This window comes from Phodopus roborovskii, unplaced genomic scaffold (assembly GCF_943737965.1).
Source record: "Phodopus roborovskii unplaced genomic scaffold, PHOROB, whole genome shotgun sequence".
NCBI lineage: Eukaryota > Metazoa > Chordata > Mammalia > Rodentia > Cricetidae > Phodopus > Phodopus roborovskii.
Genome location: NW_026126433.1, coordinates 5,880,141 through 5,893,041, shown reverse-complemented (window position 1 = coordinate 5,893,041; position 12,901 = coordinate 5,880,141).

Sequence of the window (12,901 nt, the reverse complement as noted above, 5' to 3'; positions counted from 1 at the left end):
CAACACCTGTAGACCAATCTCCCAACCCATGAGCCTTTGCAAGGGGTGTTTTGTATCTAAACCTTAACAGCCCTCTGTGACGCCCAGTCATTTTGGAGGAGGAATGAGAAAATGCCTCCAAAAGGCTGGCCTGTGGGTAAGTTCATAGTGCATTTTCTTAATTAGTGATCAATGTGGAAATGTCCAGCCCCTTATAGGTGGGTAGCAGTAGGTGCTCTAAGAAAGCAAGTCGACCAGGCCATGGAGGTGAACCTGTAAGCAGCCCTCCTCGGTGCCTCTGCTCCTGTGTGCAGGTTCCTGTCCTGTTTGAGTTCCTGCCCTGGCTTCCCTCAGTGATAGACTGTGATGTGGAAGTGTAAGCCAAATAAACCCTGTCCTCCCCAAGTTGGTTTTAGTCATGGCGTTTCATCACACTGTACTTGTTAGATTTCTGAGGCAGCTTAATAGACAAGAGGCAGAAAGAGACCAGACTGACCCCAGCAGGAGAGACTGTTTACTTCACAACAGCAATGGGTAGACACTCTTCTGTGGGAAAGAGGTGCCAGTGAGGAAGGAAGGAACCTTTGGAGTTTATATAGAGAATGTGGTGATTTGGGACAGGGCAATCGTAAGGGACTATGTATAAATCTTGCAGTTTTCCCTTGTCCTGGTTTTGCCTGCTCCATCCAGACAGACTACAGGTTGACCCAGGGATACAAGCTTGAGCAGGGCCAGCTATAACCTCATCCGGGTTCTATGTTTACAATTGAGACAAACTGGCAAGGCTGAGATCCAGCCCTGTGGACCGGGCAGCTGCTGGGTTTCTTACGTTATCAGTGTTAGCCAGTCACTGTTGAGCTGTAGGAGGAACGGAGGTCCTTGTGCTCACAGATAGGCACTAGCAGAATCAAGAACTTCACACACATGGGATTGTCTCTTCAAAGGGAGAGATGTGTAGCTTAGTATCTGCCCAGAAGACTGGGACTGGATGTGGTTAATAGCCTGGTGACCCTTTCAATATCTGTGTAGCCAACACCACAATACATCCTCCCCAAACCCTTAACTAGAGCTTATTTTCTCAATTAATTGACAGAATCTATTTTTATGGAAGATGTTACTTGTACTTTACAAAGAAATTTCAATGCAAGCATGTCCTAAGCTTTGTTGTACACATGGGATTGAATTAATTATAACCAGGAAATTTTTTACCAAATTGTGCTGTACTTAAATATGCCTAAAATAAACTACTCAGGGCCAGACTCTCAAAGTTTGAAGCGACACCAGCTATTGAGTTGTGACAAACCAAACTGCCCTCTTGCCCCTGCTGGATCATCACTCTGCTAGTGGTGGTGTTCCCAGAGACTCCTCTAGACTACATGGACACATCCTGGAAATCAACCTAATAAAGTCCAGGTATTTTATCAGTTCTGTTTCCTTAGAGAACCCTGATTAACTCACCAACTAAAACCTCAAAGGCCCCTTTCTTCAGTAACGTTTGTTTGAGGTTTTGTTCTAAACATGTGAATGGCTTTGAAATCCATGAGTTTTATCACTGTGTCCACAAACCTGATCTTTGATTCTGTGTAGATCAGTCACATGTTTAGGCTCCCAGTGAACTCAGCTGGCACAGTCCCATACAAGTAAATTTGGAAGAAAGCTGGAGAAGTGTTAGAGTGCTTGCCTCACATGCACAAAATCTTAGATTCAACCAATACCACATATACTAGATGAGGTGGTATGTGCCTGCAATCCCAGGGCTAAGACGGTGGAAGCATAGCATAAGGAACAACAAAGAGTTCATGGCTAGCCTTGGCTATTTGATAAATTGGAGGCCAGGCTGGGATACATGAAGTCTCAAAATACACACAAACCAAAGGCTCACTAGCAAAACAAAACAACAAAAACTATATTTCTGTATCAGAGACCAGAGACAAAAAGAGGGACTCCACCAATTCCTGCCGAAGAAAGCTCCTAGTACAAGATGGCAGGAAGCAGGCTAGCAGAGAGGGCATGGTGCTTTGAGACAAGAGGAAAATTAAAATCTCAGAGATGATAGGACAACACTAGACGCTGTGGCACATTCCCTTTATCCCAACACTCTGGAAGCAGAGGCAGAGGCAGGTAAATCTCTGTAGATGGGAGTTTTTGTCCCACTCAGTCCTGCAGCTGTTCATTCTCAAATAACATTCTCAAATAATTATAAACTGTTTGGCCAATGGCTCAGGCTTCTTACTGGCTAGCTCTCTCTTAATTACTAACCCATTTCTATTAATCGATCTGTCTCCACGTGGTCTTGGCTTACATGTGATACCTGGGTCTCTTGCTTCCTTAGCAGCTACATGGTGGCTGACTCCACCTACTACCTTTCTCTATCCCTGTTTGGATTTCCCACCTGGCTAAATCGTGCCTGTTCATTGGCCAAAACAGCTTTATTCATCAACCAAGAAGAGAAACATATATTCACAGCATACAGAAGGACATCACCCATCAAATCTCTGTGAGTTCAAGGCCAGCCTGGTCTACATAATGAGTTCCAGGACATTCGAAGCTATGGAGGGACTCAGTTAAAAAAAAAAAAAAAAAAAAAGGACAGCCAGGGAGGCCCACAGAATTCTGGGGAAAGAGTAAGTTACTCACCCCCACCCCCATCCCCCACCTCTGTCATCTGCCCTCCAGTTCAGTCAGCACTGTATTCACCATATCCTCTAGGCCTGTGGTCAGTACAGCACAACGCAGATCAAACAGTAACATTCCAGAAAGGATTTAGTGAGGACTTCTCAGCTCTCAGGATAACTGTGAGCATAAGCAGGGAAATCCCTGCCTCGTGGGATTTTTCATTCTGTGAGGAGACATGAGAAATAGAGGCCCAAACCGGGTTAACCCAAATACTTGAGTGTGCTGAAGACAGGGAAGCCAACACGGTTGGAGAAAGTCATGGGAAACTGCAAGCAAAGCATAGTGAGCTGAGAGCTTAGTGGCAAAGAAACAGCAACAGGTCAGAGAACAGGACACAAGCAGGCAGGTGGCAAAGTTTGATTGGGAAGAAGAAGCAAACCCATAGTTTCTGAAATCCCTGAATTGGGGAGGCAGAGGAAGAGAGATCAGGCCAAGGCCTGCCTGGACAATATGATAGATACCCTGTCTCAAAAGAGCCAGCCCGTGAGTACCCCACCACTAGAAGGGGGATTGCACTTAACTGGGTTTGATTCTGATGCACTCTGTCTTAATCCGTTGCTGCACCCAGCTTAAGTCTGAGTCATGTGTCTCTTTGTTCACTGCCTCAGAACCACATTGTGAATCACCATAGCCAGCTGGTAACACTTTTGATCTGCCAGCCTCTTCCTCCCACCGGGCCAGAGCAGGGGCAAGACTCATCTGCTGGCTTGGGTTGGTCACAGACTTGGGGGTTGTGTGGAGTGTGCAGCAGGCTTGTCAGTCTCTGTGCGTCTCAACTCCCTCCCCTGGGGATGGCAGAGTCACAACCTGTGTGGGGAGTTATTAAAGGGATTTATGGAAGAACTTTGTAGAAGCATCAAACAGTGAATGCTAGGAACAAGATGAATTAAAGAGAGTCCCACCTCAGTCTCCACCCCTCACCTCACAAAAGAGGCCAGATTCCTTTTCCACCCTGCACACTGTGCATCTCCTTTGACCAAAGCTTAAGGACAATTGTAATGATGAAATAAATTTGATCTACTTTCCAGAGCCTCATCTATGATTTGTAAATGAGCCAGAAGATCACCCAGTTGGTGTTTAACATCTAAGTTAGGTCAGCTGAGCTGAGTGTGATCCACACACCTTTTATTATAGCACTTTGGGGCCAGGGGCAGGGGCAAGGGCAAAGGTAGTCTCTGTTAGTTTGCAGCCAGCCTAGTATTCACAGTGAGTTCCATGACAGCCAGAGCTAGTAGAGAGACCCTGTCTCACAAAATACAAACAAACAAACAAACAAAAAAATCAAGTGGGTATAGTGGTACGTGCCTGTGACCTCAACATCTGGGAGGCAGAGGCAAGATGATTGCAACTGATACTAAGCTGGGTTACATGGTGTTGACATCATAGTAAAATATATAAATTCTAAATTGCATAACTAACTAACTGGTGGGCAGAAACCACAACCTAGTTCTTTCACACATTCTGTCCTTTCCTTCATACAGGGGATCAAAATTAGGAGACACGACGCATATTCCACCACTCAGCTACATCCTTACAGCCACAGCACTGCAAAGTTCATATTTCCATGAAATTATGGCATTTGCCAGGAAGGCATCACTAGCTCACAATCTCTGCATTGGAAGTGAAGGGCCCAGATCCTCACCCAGACCCTTGCTTTGGCAGCCATAACAGGCTGCAGAAAAGACCCAGCAAGATGTAGACCCATGACTCAGCAGGATGTGCTGAGTTCCTCAACCTTGCCAACCTAGCCTTAATTACTGGAAAGAAGCTGCTAGATACCCTCCATGTGGTAAGGAACCAGTCAGAAGTTAGCTGGAGGGCTCTGGATGTGCTTTACTCATAATAGTGAAATGCAGTAGGTAGCAACAGCCCTCAGATGGCTTCCAGGCATAACAAACTTTCTGCGGCTACAGCTGACCAATCAACTTGGGACAGGTTCCCCCAGCCTAGAGTTGCACCAATCCTGACATGGTTACCATGCAACTAGCAGACCCCCAGACATCCCCCTTGCTTTGTCCCCAATATATGCCCTGCCCCACTGCTGCTCAGGGTCCCTCCTACTCTACCCCCTGTGTCAGATGGACTGACGACCCGAGTTAACGTATAAATTAAAAAGACTCTTTGCTTTTGTATTGGATCTTCTCTCTTGGTGGTTTTAGGGGTCCAGACTTTGGGCAACAACAGAAGCTGTTATGAGTGACTGTCCTCCGAGCCAAGCAGCTGCCATCTTGGCCCCAGCTAGCTAGTTTTTAAAATAAATATTTTCTTGTGTTTGCATTTGAGTGTTTCTGGCTCCTTGAAGCTTTGGGGATCTCTTGGTGGGCACAACATCTGGTGCATTGTCCAGGACCCCTCCCAAAGTTCCCAGGACCCTGACCCAAAACAAGGTTGCATTCCTAGCCAGTGGGTAAGTGTTCCATCCATTTTGAGTCTGTGAGTCTGTTCCATCCGTTCTGTTCCAACTGTACACTTCAGAGAAGATTCCCTTGCCTGTATTTATTGTTTGTGGACATCTGGCCCTGCAGAGACAGATCGGCCCATAGTGGACACACTAAACAGGGGTAGACCTGGAGACCTTGAGGGACACCTCAAGCTCTCACCTGGGCAGGGATCCACACGAGGACTGGCTCAACCTGCCACCTGAGGGTGAAGGCAGGGTCCTTGCCGTGCTACCCTACTGGGGAGACTACCTCCCATCTGCACTGTGTTCGGCATAGTTGATCCCTCTGTGGAAATGGGGGGATTGGGCCATCTGAATCCAGGGGAACCTAGTGTGAGCGAGTCTTTCTGTTGGGCCCTTTGTTTGCAGCATTTGTCTGTGTGGTGTACTGTGTGGTGACTCCCCAGACAAAAATTAACATGGGATAGACTCCTATAAGAAAACTTGGAACTAGATGGCTCTCGACCTGCTGGTCATAAGTCCCCCAGACCACAGGATATGTTGATCAACCGCACCTGAACAAAGGACAGTTATGGCTTCTTTGCTCAATACCCTTTGTCTTGTGATGATCTTGTATGGAAAACTTTGTAATTTTGTGCATTAAGTAATCTCTGTTACCATGTGTTTGCATTTGGCTGTCTCTGGCTCCTTGAAGCTTTGGGGCTCTCTTTGTGGGCACTACAGAGATTACAGGTTGAAGGGATCAGACCCTCACCCTTTGTCTCTTTGCCAACTGCTGCCTACAGAGCTGGATGTAAAGCTGCCAGTTCCTGCTCCAGCCCCATGCCTGCCTGCCTGCCTGCCTGCCTGCCTACCTACCTCTATACTACCTGCTATGATGGTGGCCATGCCCTATCTTGCTTAAACTATGAGCAAAGTCCCAATTAAATGCTTCCTTTTATAAATTGCCTTGGTCATGGTGTTTGGTCACAGCAATAGAACAGTAACTATGAACAGCAGGAAGACGTAAAGCTGAATACAAAAGGCCATCTCCTCCTCCATCTACTTCTGTTTAGGGATTATTTCTAATAGGGAAAAAGCTCATGCAGACTCTGGGCTGATTTGTAGCATATAGAATTAGAACCCAGAAAACTATTACAAAACAATGTTTGTTCTCTAGGTATTTTTGAGGATCTTTCATGTACACAACCAGTCCTGACATTTTGAGATTTTTTTATGAAATAGAATATTAGGGAACCAGAGAGATGCTAAGAGCATTTGTTCTTACAGAGGACCTGGGTGCCATGTGGAAGTCCACAATCCATGTTCCCTCAGACCATAATGAGCAAATAAGCTACTTTGGCAGTGATATTGATGACTGCAGATGCACAGTTGAAAAAGGACATTGAAGACTTCCATGACAAATCCCAGCCTCCATCCCAACCCCCCCCCCCCCCCCCCGCAAATAATAGCAGCCTAGCCAGGGAGCCATCAAAGAGAACTCTTAAAAACTATGATGTGTAACTCTCCACAATAGATGGCTTCCAGTAGGGGTGTGGGAAGGAAGGACTCAGTTCTATTTATTGATAGACAACTGAGAGTTTGACCATGCTCCAATGAGTACATATATAACACAAAGTGGACATGGTGTTTTTTGTTGTTTTTGTTTGTTTGTTTGCTGGGGGGTAGGTCACAAGGATTGAGGTGGACAGAAAAGGACTGAAAAGCAAATGTGTTGTGGATGAATAATGTGGAATCCTCAAAGAATCAATAAAAATATTATGTTGGTGGAAAAAAACTGGGCTAACAGGATGGCTCAACAGGTAAAGGTGCTTGCCACCAAGATCAATAACCTAACTCATCCCTGAGAACCATATAGGGGAAGGAGGACAGCACATGTGCTGAATGGCATGCATGTGTCTACATGTGTGCATACACACATACACACACACACATACATGCATGCACACACGCACACAAACATGCATACACACATAAACACACAAATTAAAAATGTGTAGTGTGTATGTGAGATGTGTATGTGTCATGGTATGTTGTATGTGAATGTTAAAGAACAACTTTCTGGAGTAGGTTCCTTCCACAGTGGGATCCAAGGATGGGACTCACATTATCAGGTCTGCTCAGCAAGTGCTTTTGGCTGCTAAGCCCAGTTTTTTCTTTTGACAAAGCAAAAGGAAGCTAAAACTGCATCAGCCAGTTCAGTTCTCCCTGTGTTATTCTTTGGCTGTGTATCTGTTACACTGGTGTTGGTCTCATAAATATTTGCTACATTGTGCAAATATATTGATGTACAGTTATAAACAGACCGTAACAGTTTAAGCAAAACTATTTTAAAAGGCAAGGTAAAACAGGCTGGTTAGCAGCGCTGTGGTGGTTTAAATAGGAGTGGCCCCATAGGCTCATAGATTTGAGTGCTTAGTCAGCAGGGAGTGGGGTTATTTGGGAAGAATTAGGAGGTGTGGCCTTGTCTGAGTAGATATGTCTTTGTTGAAGGAAATACCTCACTGGGAGTAGACCTTGAGGATTCAGAAGCCCAAAAAAGTCCTAGTAGCTCTCTCTCTCTCTCTCTCTCTCTCTCTCTCTCTCTCTCTCTCTCCCCCTGCTGGTTACTTATCAGGATGTAAAACTCTCAGCTCCTTCATCAACACTATGTCTGCCTACATGATGCCGTACTTTCTGTCATGGTAATAATGGACTAAACCTCTAAAACTGTACACCAGCCTCAATTAAATGTTTTCCTTTATAAGAGTTGCCATAGTCGTGGTGTCTCTGCAGAGCAATAGAACACTGACCAAGACAAAAGGCATCACTCACAGTGGGCTGAGTCATCCCAAATCAATTAATGCTGTGAGGTCTCTTCACTCTGTCCAAAGTTTCATGCAACTCCATTTGCCAGGTCTTGGTATTATTTCCTATGCTACTGGAATCCTTTTCTGAAAGTCATTGTTTATGAATATGTCTTGTAGTACTTTCCTGTTTCAGGATTTCCGTTCTAATATTAAGGCAACTGAGAGCTACCAAAACCATCTCATCAAAAAAATTCTGGGAATACACACACACACACACACACACACACAGAGAGAGAGAGAGAGAGAGAGAGAGAGAGAGAGAGAGAGAGAGAGAGAGAGAGAGAGAGAATAAAATTTAAAAAAAGAAAGAAGCCTATAATTCTAGCATTAGGGAGGCGGAGGCAGAGGCAGAGGCAGAAGGTCTTTGCAAATTCAAGACCAGCCAGCTTTACATAGTGAGTTTCACATAAAGGGATTCTGAGAAGAACAAAGAAAGAAGGAGGAATATACAATTCAACAGGTACACAGTTCTGAGAAGCCTAATAGGACACTCATTTAGTCTTTCAGAAGCTCTGAGCACCCTTTACATTCATTTTTTTCTGGATTAAAGTGGATATAAGATTTGGTTCACAAGTGTCAGGTGAGATTTCTCCCAAGGGTGGAAATGCTAATTACCCAATATGTTCCGTCTCCTGTAAGTCTGCTGATGTGTTCCCTTGTAATTAGTCTCCTGCCTCTGAATCAAGGTGGAGTGTCCCAGAGGACAGACCTTCCTTTCGTGCCTGAACTTCCAAATTAAACTTGGCTATCTCATCCGATCAATTTCCATGACCAGGTCCCACGATGAGAATCACTGAAAGGAAGGAGAGATACAGTCGATGGAGATGTGGGACTGTCCACAACATGAACGTTTTCTCCAGCTGCATCAGGGAGCTGTGTACTGTGAGGGAAGAGCAGGCTCAGGGATGGCCTCTTGGTCTGTACCTCAGAGCTCCATGCTCAGCATGTTGAAGACCACAGGTCCAGTCCCCCGTGCTCAAAAAACAAAACAACAACAAAGGTGGAATTAAACATATTCAGACCACACCTTCTCTGTATAGATTCAGGGTTTTATGTAACCCAGTCTGACCTCAAACTTTTACTATGCAGCTGAGGATAATTTTGAAGTCTCTGTGTGGTTATTTGGGGGAGTGGCAGGCAGAACAGAAAAGTCCACCTACAGTTCCCCTGCTTCTACCCACAGGCTTGCAGCATCATGCCTGTCCAAGCTACTTTTCCTAAAAGAAAGAAAGAAAGGAAGGAAGGAAGGAAGGAAGGAAGGAAGGAAGGAAGGAAGAAAAGAGCATGTTCCAATGTTCGATATTATGCTCAGGGCACCTGTGCCTCCTCTAGGAAGTTCATTTGGTCTGGCTATTCTGTTTCCTGAAAGGATAGTCAGTCTAGTCCACATCACAGCAGAAAGATCCCCATCTTTTTCATCCCTAGTCATTTTAATGTTCTTTCCTTAAGAACTGGCAGCATTGTAGAGCCACCTTTTTTGTTTGTTTTGTTTTGTTTTGTTTTTTGAGACAGGGTTTCTCTGTATTGCTTTGGAAGCTGTCCTGGAATTCGCTCTGTAGACCAGGCTGACCTCAAACTCACAGAGATCTGCCCGCCTCTGCCTCCTGAGTGCTGGGACTAAAGGCGTGCACCACCAGCGCCTGCATGCAGAGCCACCTGTCTGTGTCTGGACAGCTCAAGACCTAAGACATTGCCTCTGAAGCTGATTGTCCTCCTCTGCACTTCTGTAGCAACCGCTCCTTCAGTTTCTTATCACAGCAACTCACTGTATGTAGTCATGTCCTATTGGCTGAGTTTTCCCATCCCAGAAGCTGCTTCCACATTACCACACAGAGGCTTAGAATAATTGTAAACGCTTGGTCAAGAGCTCAAGCTTATTACTAAGTCAACCCTTACACTTAAATTAACCCATCTTTCTTATGTAAGCTTTGCCATGTGGCCCAGTACCTTCTCTCAGTACTGCATGCCCATCTTGCACTCTCTGCCAGAGACTCTGTCCTTCCACATGCCATCATTCTCAGTCTGGCTTTCCCACCTAACTTTATCCTGTTCAGCTGTTGATCAGTCCATTTGTTTATTAAACAGATCACAGCATCATATATCCACACAGTGTAAAGGAATATTCTACAGCCATGTCTGACTAATATAAATTTGAAACCCCCCCCCATCCTGATGAGTTTAAATGATTCAAAGTTTAAGGTGTTCAGCTATGATGATCCATGCCAGTGATCCTAGCATGCAGGAGGCAGAAAGCAGTTGGATCTCTATGAGTTCATGGACAGCCTGGTTTACACAGTAAGTTCCAGGCCAGCCAGAACTACATAGAGAGACTGCCTTTTTTTTGTCTGTTTGTTTTTGTTTTAAATGACTTTCTGTGGGCAAATGAGATTGCTCAGTGTGAGCAAAGACAATTGCTGCCAAATCTGACAATCAATTCCTGCAACTCACATGATGGAAGGAGAGAACAGATTCCTACAGGTTGATTTTTGACTTCTACATATACACTGTTTCATGCACAGCATACACACACACACACACACACACACACACACACTATAACTTTAAAAAGTTAAATTAACCTTATGCTACTTCACATAATATGGAAAAATCACCTTAAGATGATCAAAGACATAAATGTAAGAGCTAAAACTTCAGATTCTTAGAATATAGTGTTAGCTGAGCATGGCAAAGCAGGCACAGTACTTTGGGAGGCTGAGGGGGAGAATTATGAGTTCAAGGACAACCTGAGCTACAGGACCCCGTGTCTCAACAAAACTGATTAATTTAAATGTGCCAAGAGGAGATGCAGCTAGGAACCATGGGTTCAAATCACAGCAAGTGAGAAGCCAGAGGACTAAAGCCTTCTTGTCCCTGATGCCACCTTTTATTCACAGATGTGACGGGAAATGGATGGATATCTTTTAAAGAAGGACAGGGACACAAACATGCACACAGGGGAGAGAAAAGAGAGAGATTATAAAAATAAAATTAAGAAACAATAATTAAAAGTGGTAGTCAAAACTTCTAAACTTCAGAAGGGTGACTGGTACAATGAGAGGCTTGGGGAGAATCATTGGAACTGTGGGCTAAAATAAGCTTCCTTTAGGTTACTTTTGTCAGGGTACTTTATCTCAGGAGTCAGAATGAAACCAGGACACTGGTGAAGCTTGCTTGCCTTGCTTCTCATTGCCTTTCTCTGTGCCTTCCCTTTGGCCAACAGCCTTTCTCCTCTTTGTCCCTTGACCAATTCCTCCTAGTTTTCCAAAAAAAAAAAAACATTCCTAACCTGCAGCCACCAGTGCAGGGAGCATTTGTCTAATTTGGAAGACTACTGTGTTCTGTGGTGATATATTGTTTGTATTCTAACAAATAAAGCTTGCCTGAAGATCAGAGGGTGGAGCTAGCCACTAGCTAACCATAGAGGTCTGGAGGTCTGTACAGACAAACAGGAAGTGATATGGCTGTATGGAGAGAGGAATATAAGGCAGGAGGAGACAGGAGCCAGGCCTCTTTTCAATCAGGAGATTTTGTAGTGGTAAAAACTCTAGTGGCTGGCTGCTTTGCTTCTCTGATCTTTCACTTTTCCATCTAATATCTGACTCTGGGATTTTATTATTAAGACCAATTAGAACTCATGCTACATTAGACATCCAACTTCTGGGGCATGAATGCACAAACAAGCAGCTTGCCTATGGCTTTACAGCCCCAGCACAGGCCAGGGCTCCTTCCAAAGTCACTGCCTTACTAGCTAGGTTTTCTCTTTTTTCTCTAAGCCTCAGAGTGAGCTTGAGATTTTTTTGTTGCAGCCTCTCTATAGCAAACTGCACATGCTTTTGGGCTAAAAACACTGCAGGAGTTAGCCACTTTCACATGTCCCTGTGTGGATGACTAGCTCTTTGAATTCTCCCAATGGGTTTTAGGCTTTCCCTGGACCCCTGCTCTGGCTGCAGCCAAACTAGGAAGCTGACTTGAAACTGCTAGAGCTTCTACTGTTCTACACAGCAACAGTCAGTTTCACATTTCACTGTCATATGGATCATCATCATTGGCAGATTTGGTGAGACAATTGGGAATTCTTAAAGTGGGGAAGGATTTAAAAGACAGAATTTTTCCACATTAAAAAAAAAATGGAAAAACTACTACAAAAGAGGGAGTTAGGTCTCTGTGTGATAATATGCTAATATGGTTTGAAAATAGAAGAATTCAATGAGAGAATAGCTAATTTAGAAGGTATTTATATAATGTGAATTATAAACATTGTTTTATCAGTTTCGTTTTGTCACCAAAAGAGTTGGTAAATATGAGTGCTAAGATACAAGTTTTAGAAAAACTTATTAAAACAGATCATAGAGATAGTCAGTCATAGACAGAGGAATTTAATGGAGAACCAATCTCAGCATTACATTATAAGGTTACAGAGGAACAGGTTTTCAAACAGCAGACTTTAATTTACAGGAACAACTGCCAAATGACAGATATCCCCAAGGCTGTGCAAGAGCACAATGGACTCCTGGGGAAATGTTAGATTTAAGCATATTAAAGAAAACAATAATCTCACATGGCATGCATTCATCTTTTGTGAAGCACATGTTAAACTCATGGTCAACTTATAGTAGAATTGTTCCTAGAGACTTGAGAGACTTGGTACAGCAGTCTTGAAGCCTGGTCCTCAATTACAATGGATGGCTTATGAAAATATGGGGCCAAGACCATTGAACAATGAAGGTATGAAAATCTCCTAAGACCAACTTCTTGGAGAGGGAGATTATGCTAATGTACAAAGGCAATCTTTACATGATTCACATCCTGACTTTATGCCACAAAGCAGCTTTGAATGCTTGGGACAGAATTGAAGAAGTAAGAAAGAAAATTGTGTCATTTACTAAAGTTATACAGGGCCCAAAAGAAACCTTTACTGATTTCTTACAAAGATTGACTTCAGCAGTAAATAGGATGGTACTCAAATTCAGAATCTAGACAAATAATAATTGAATCT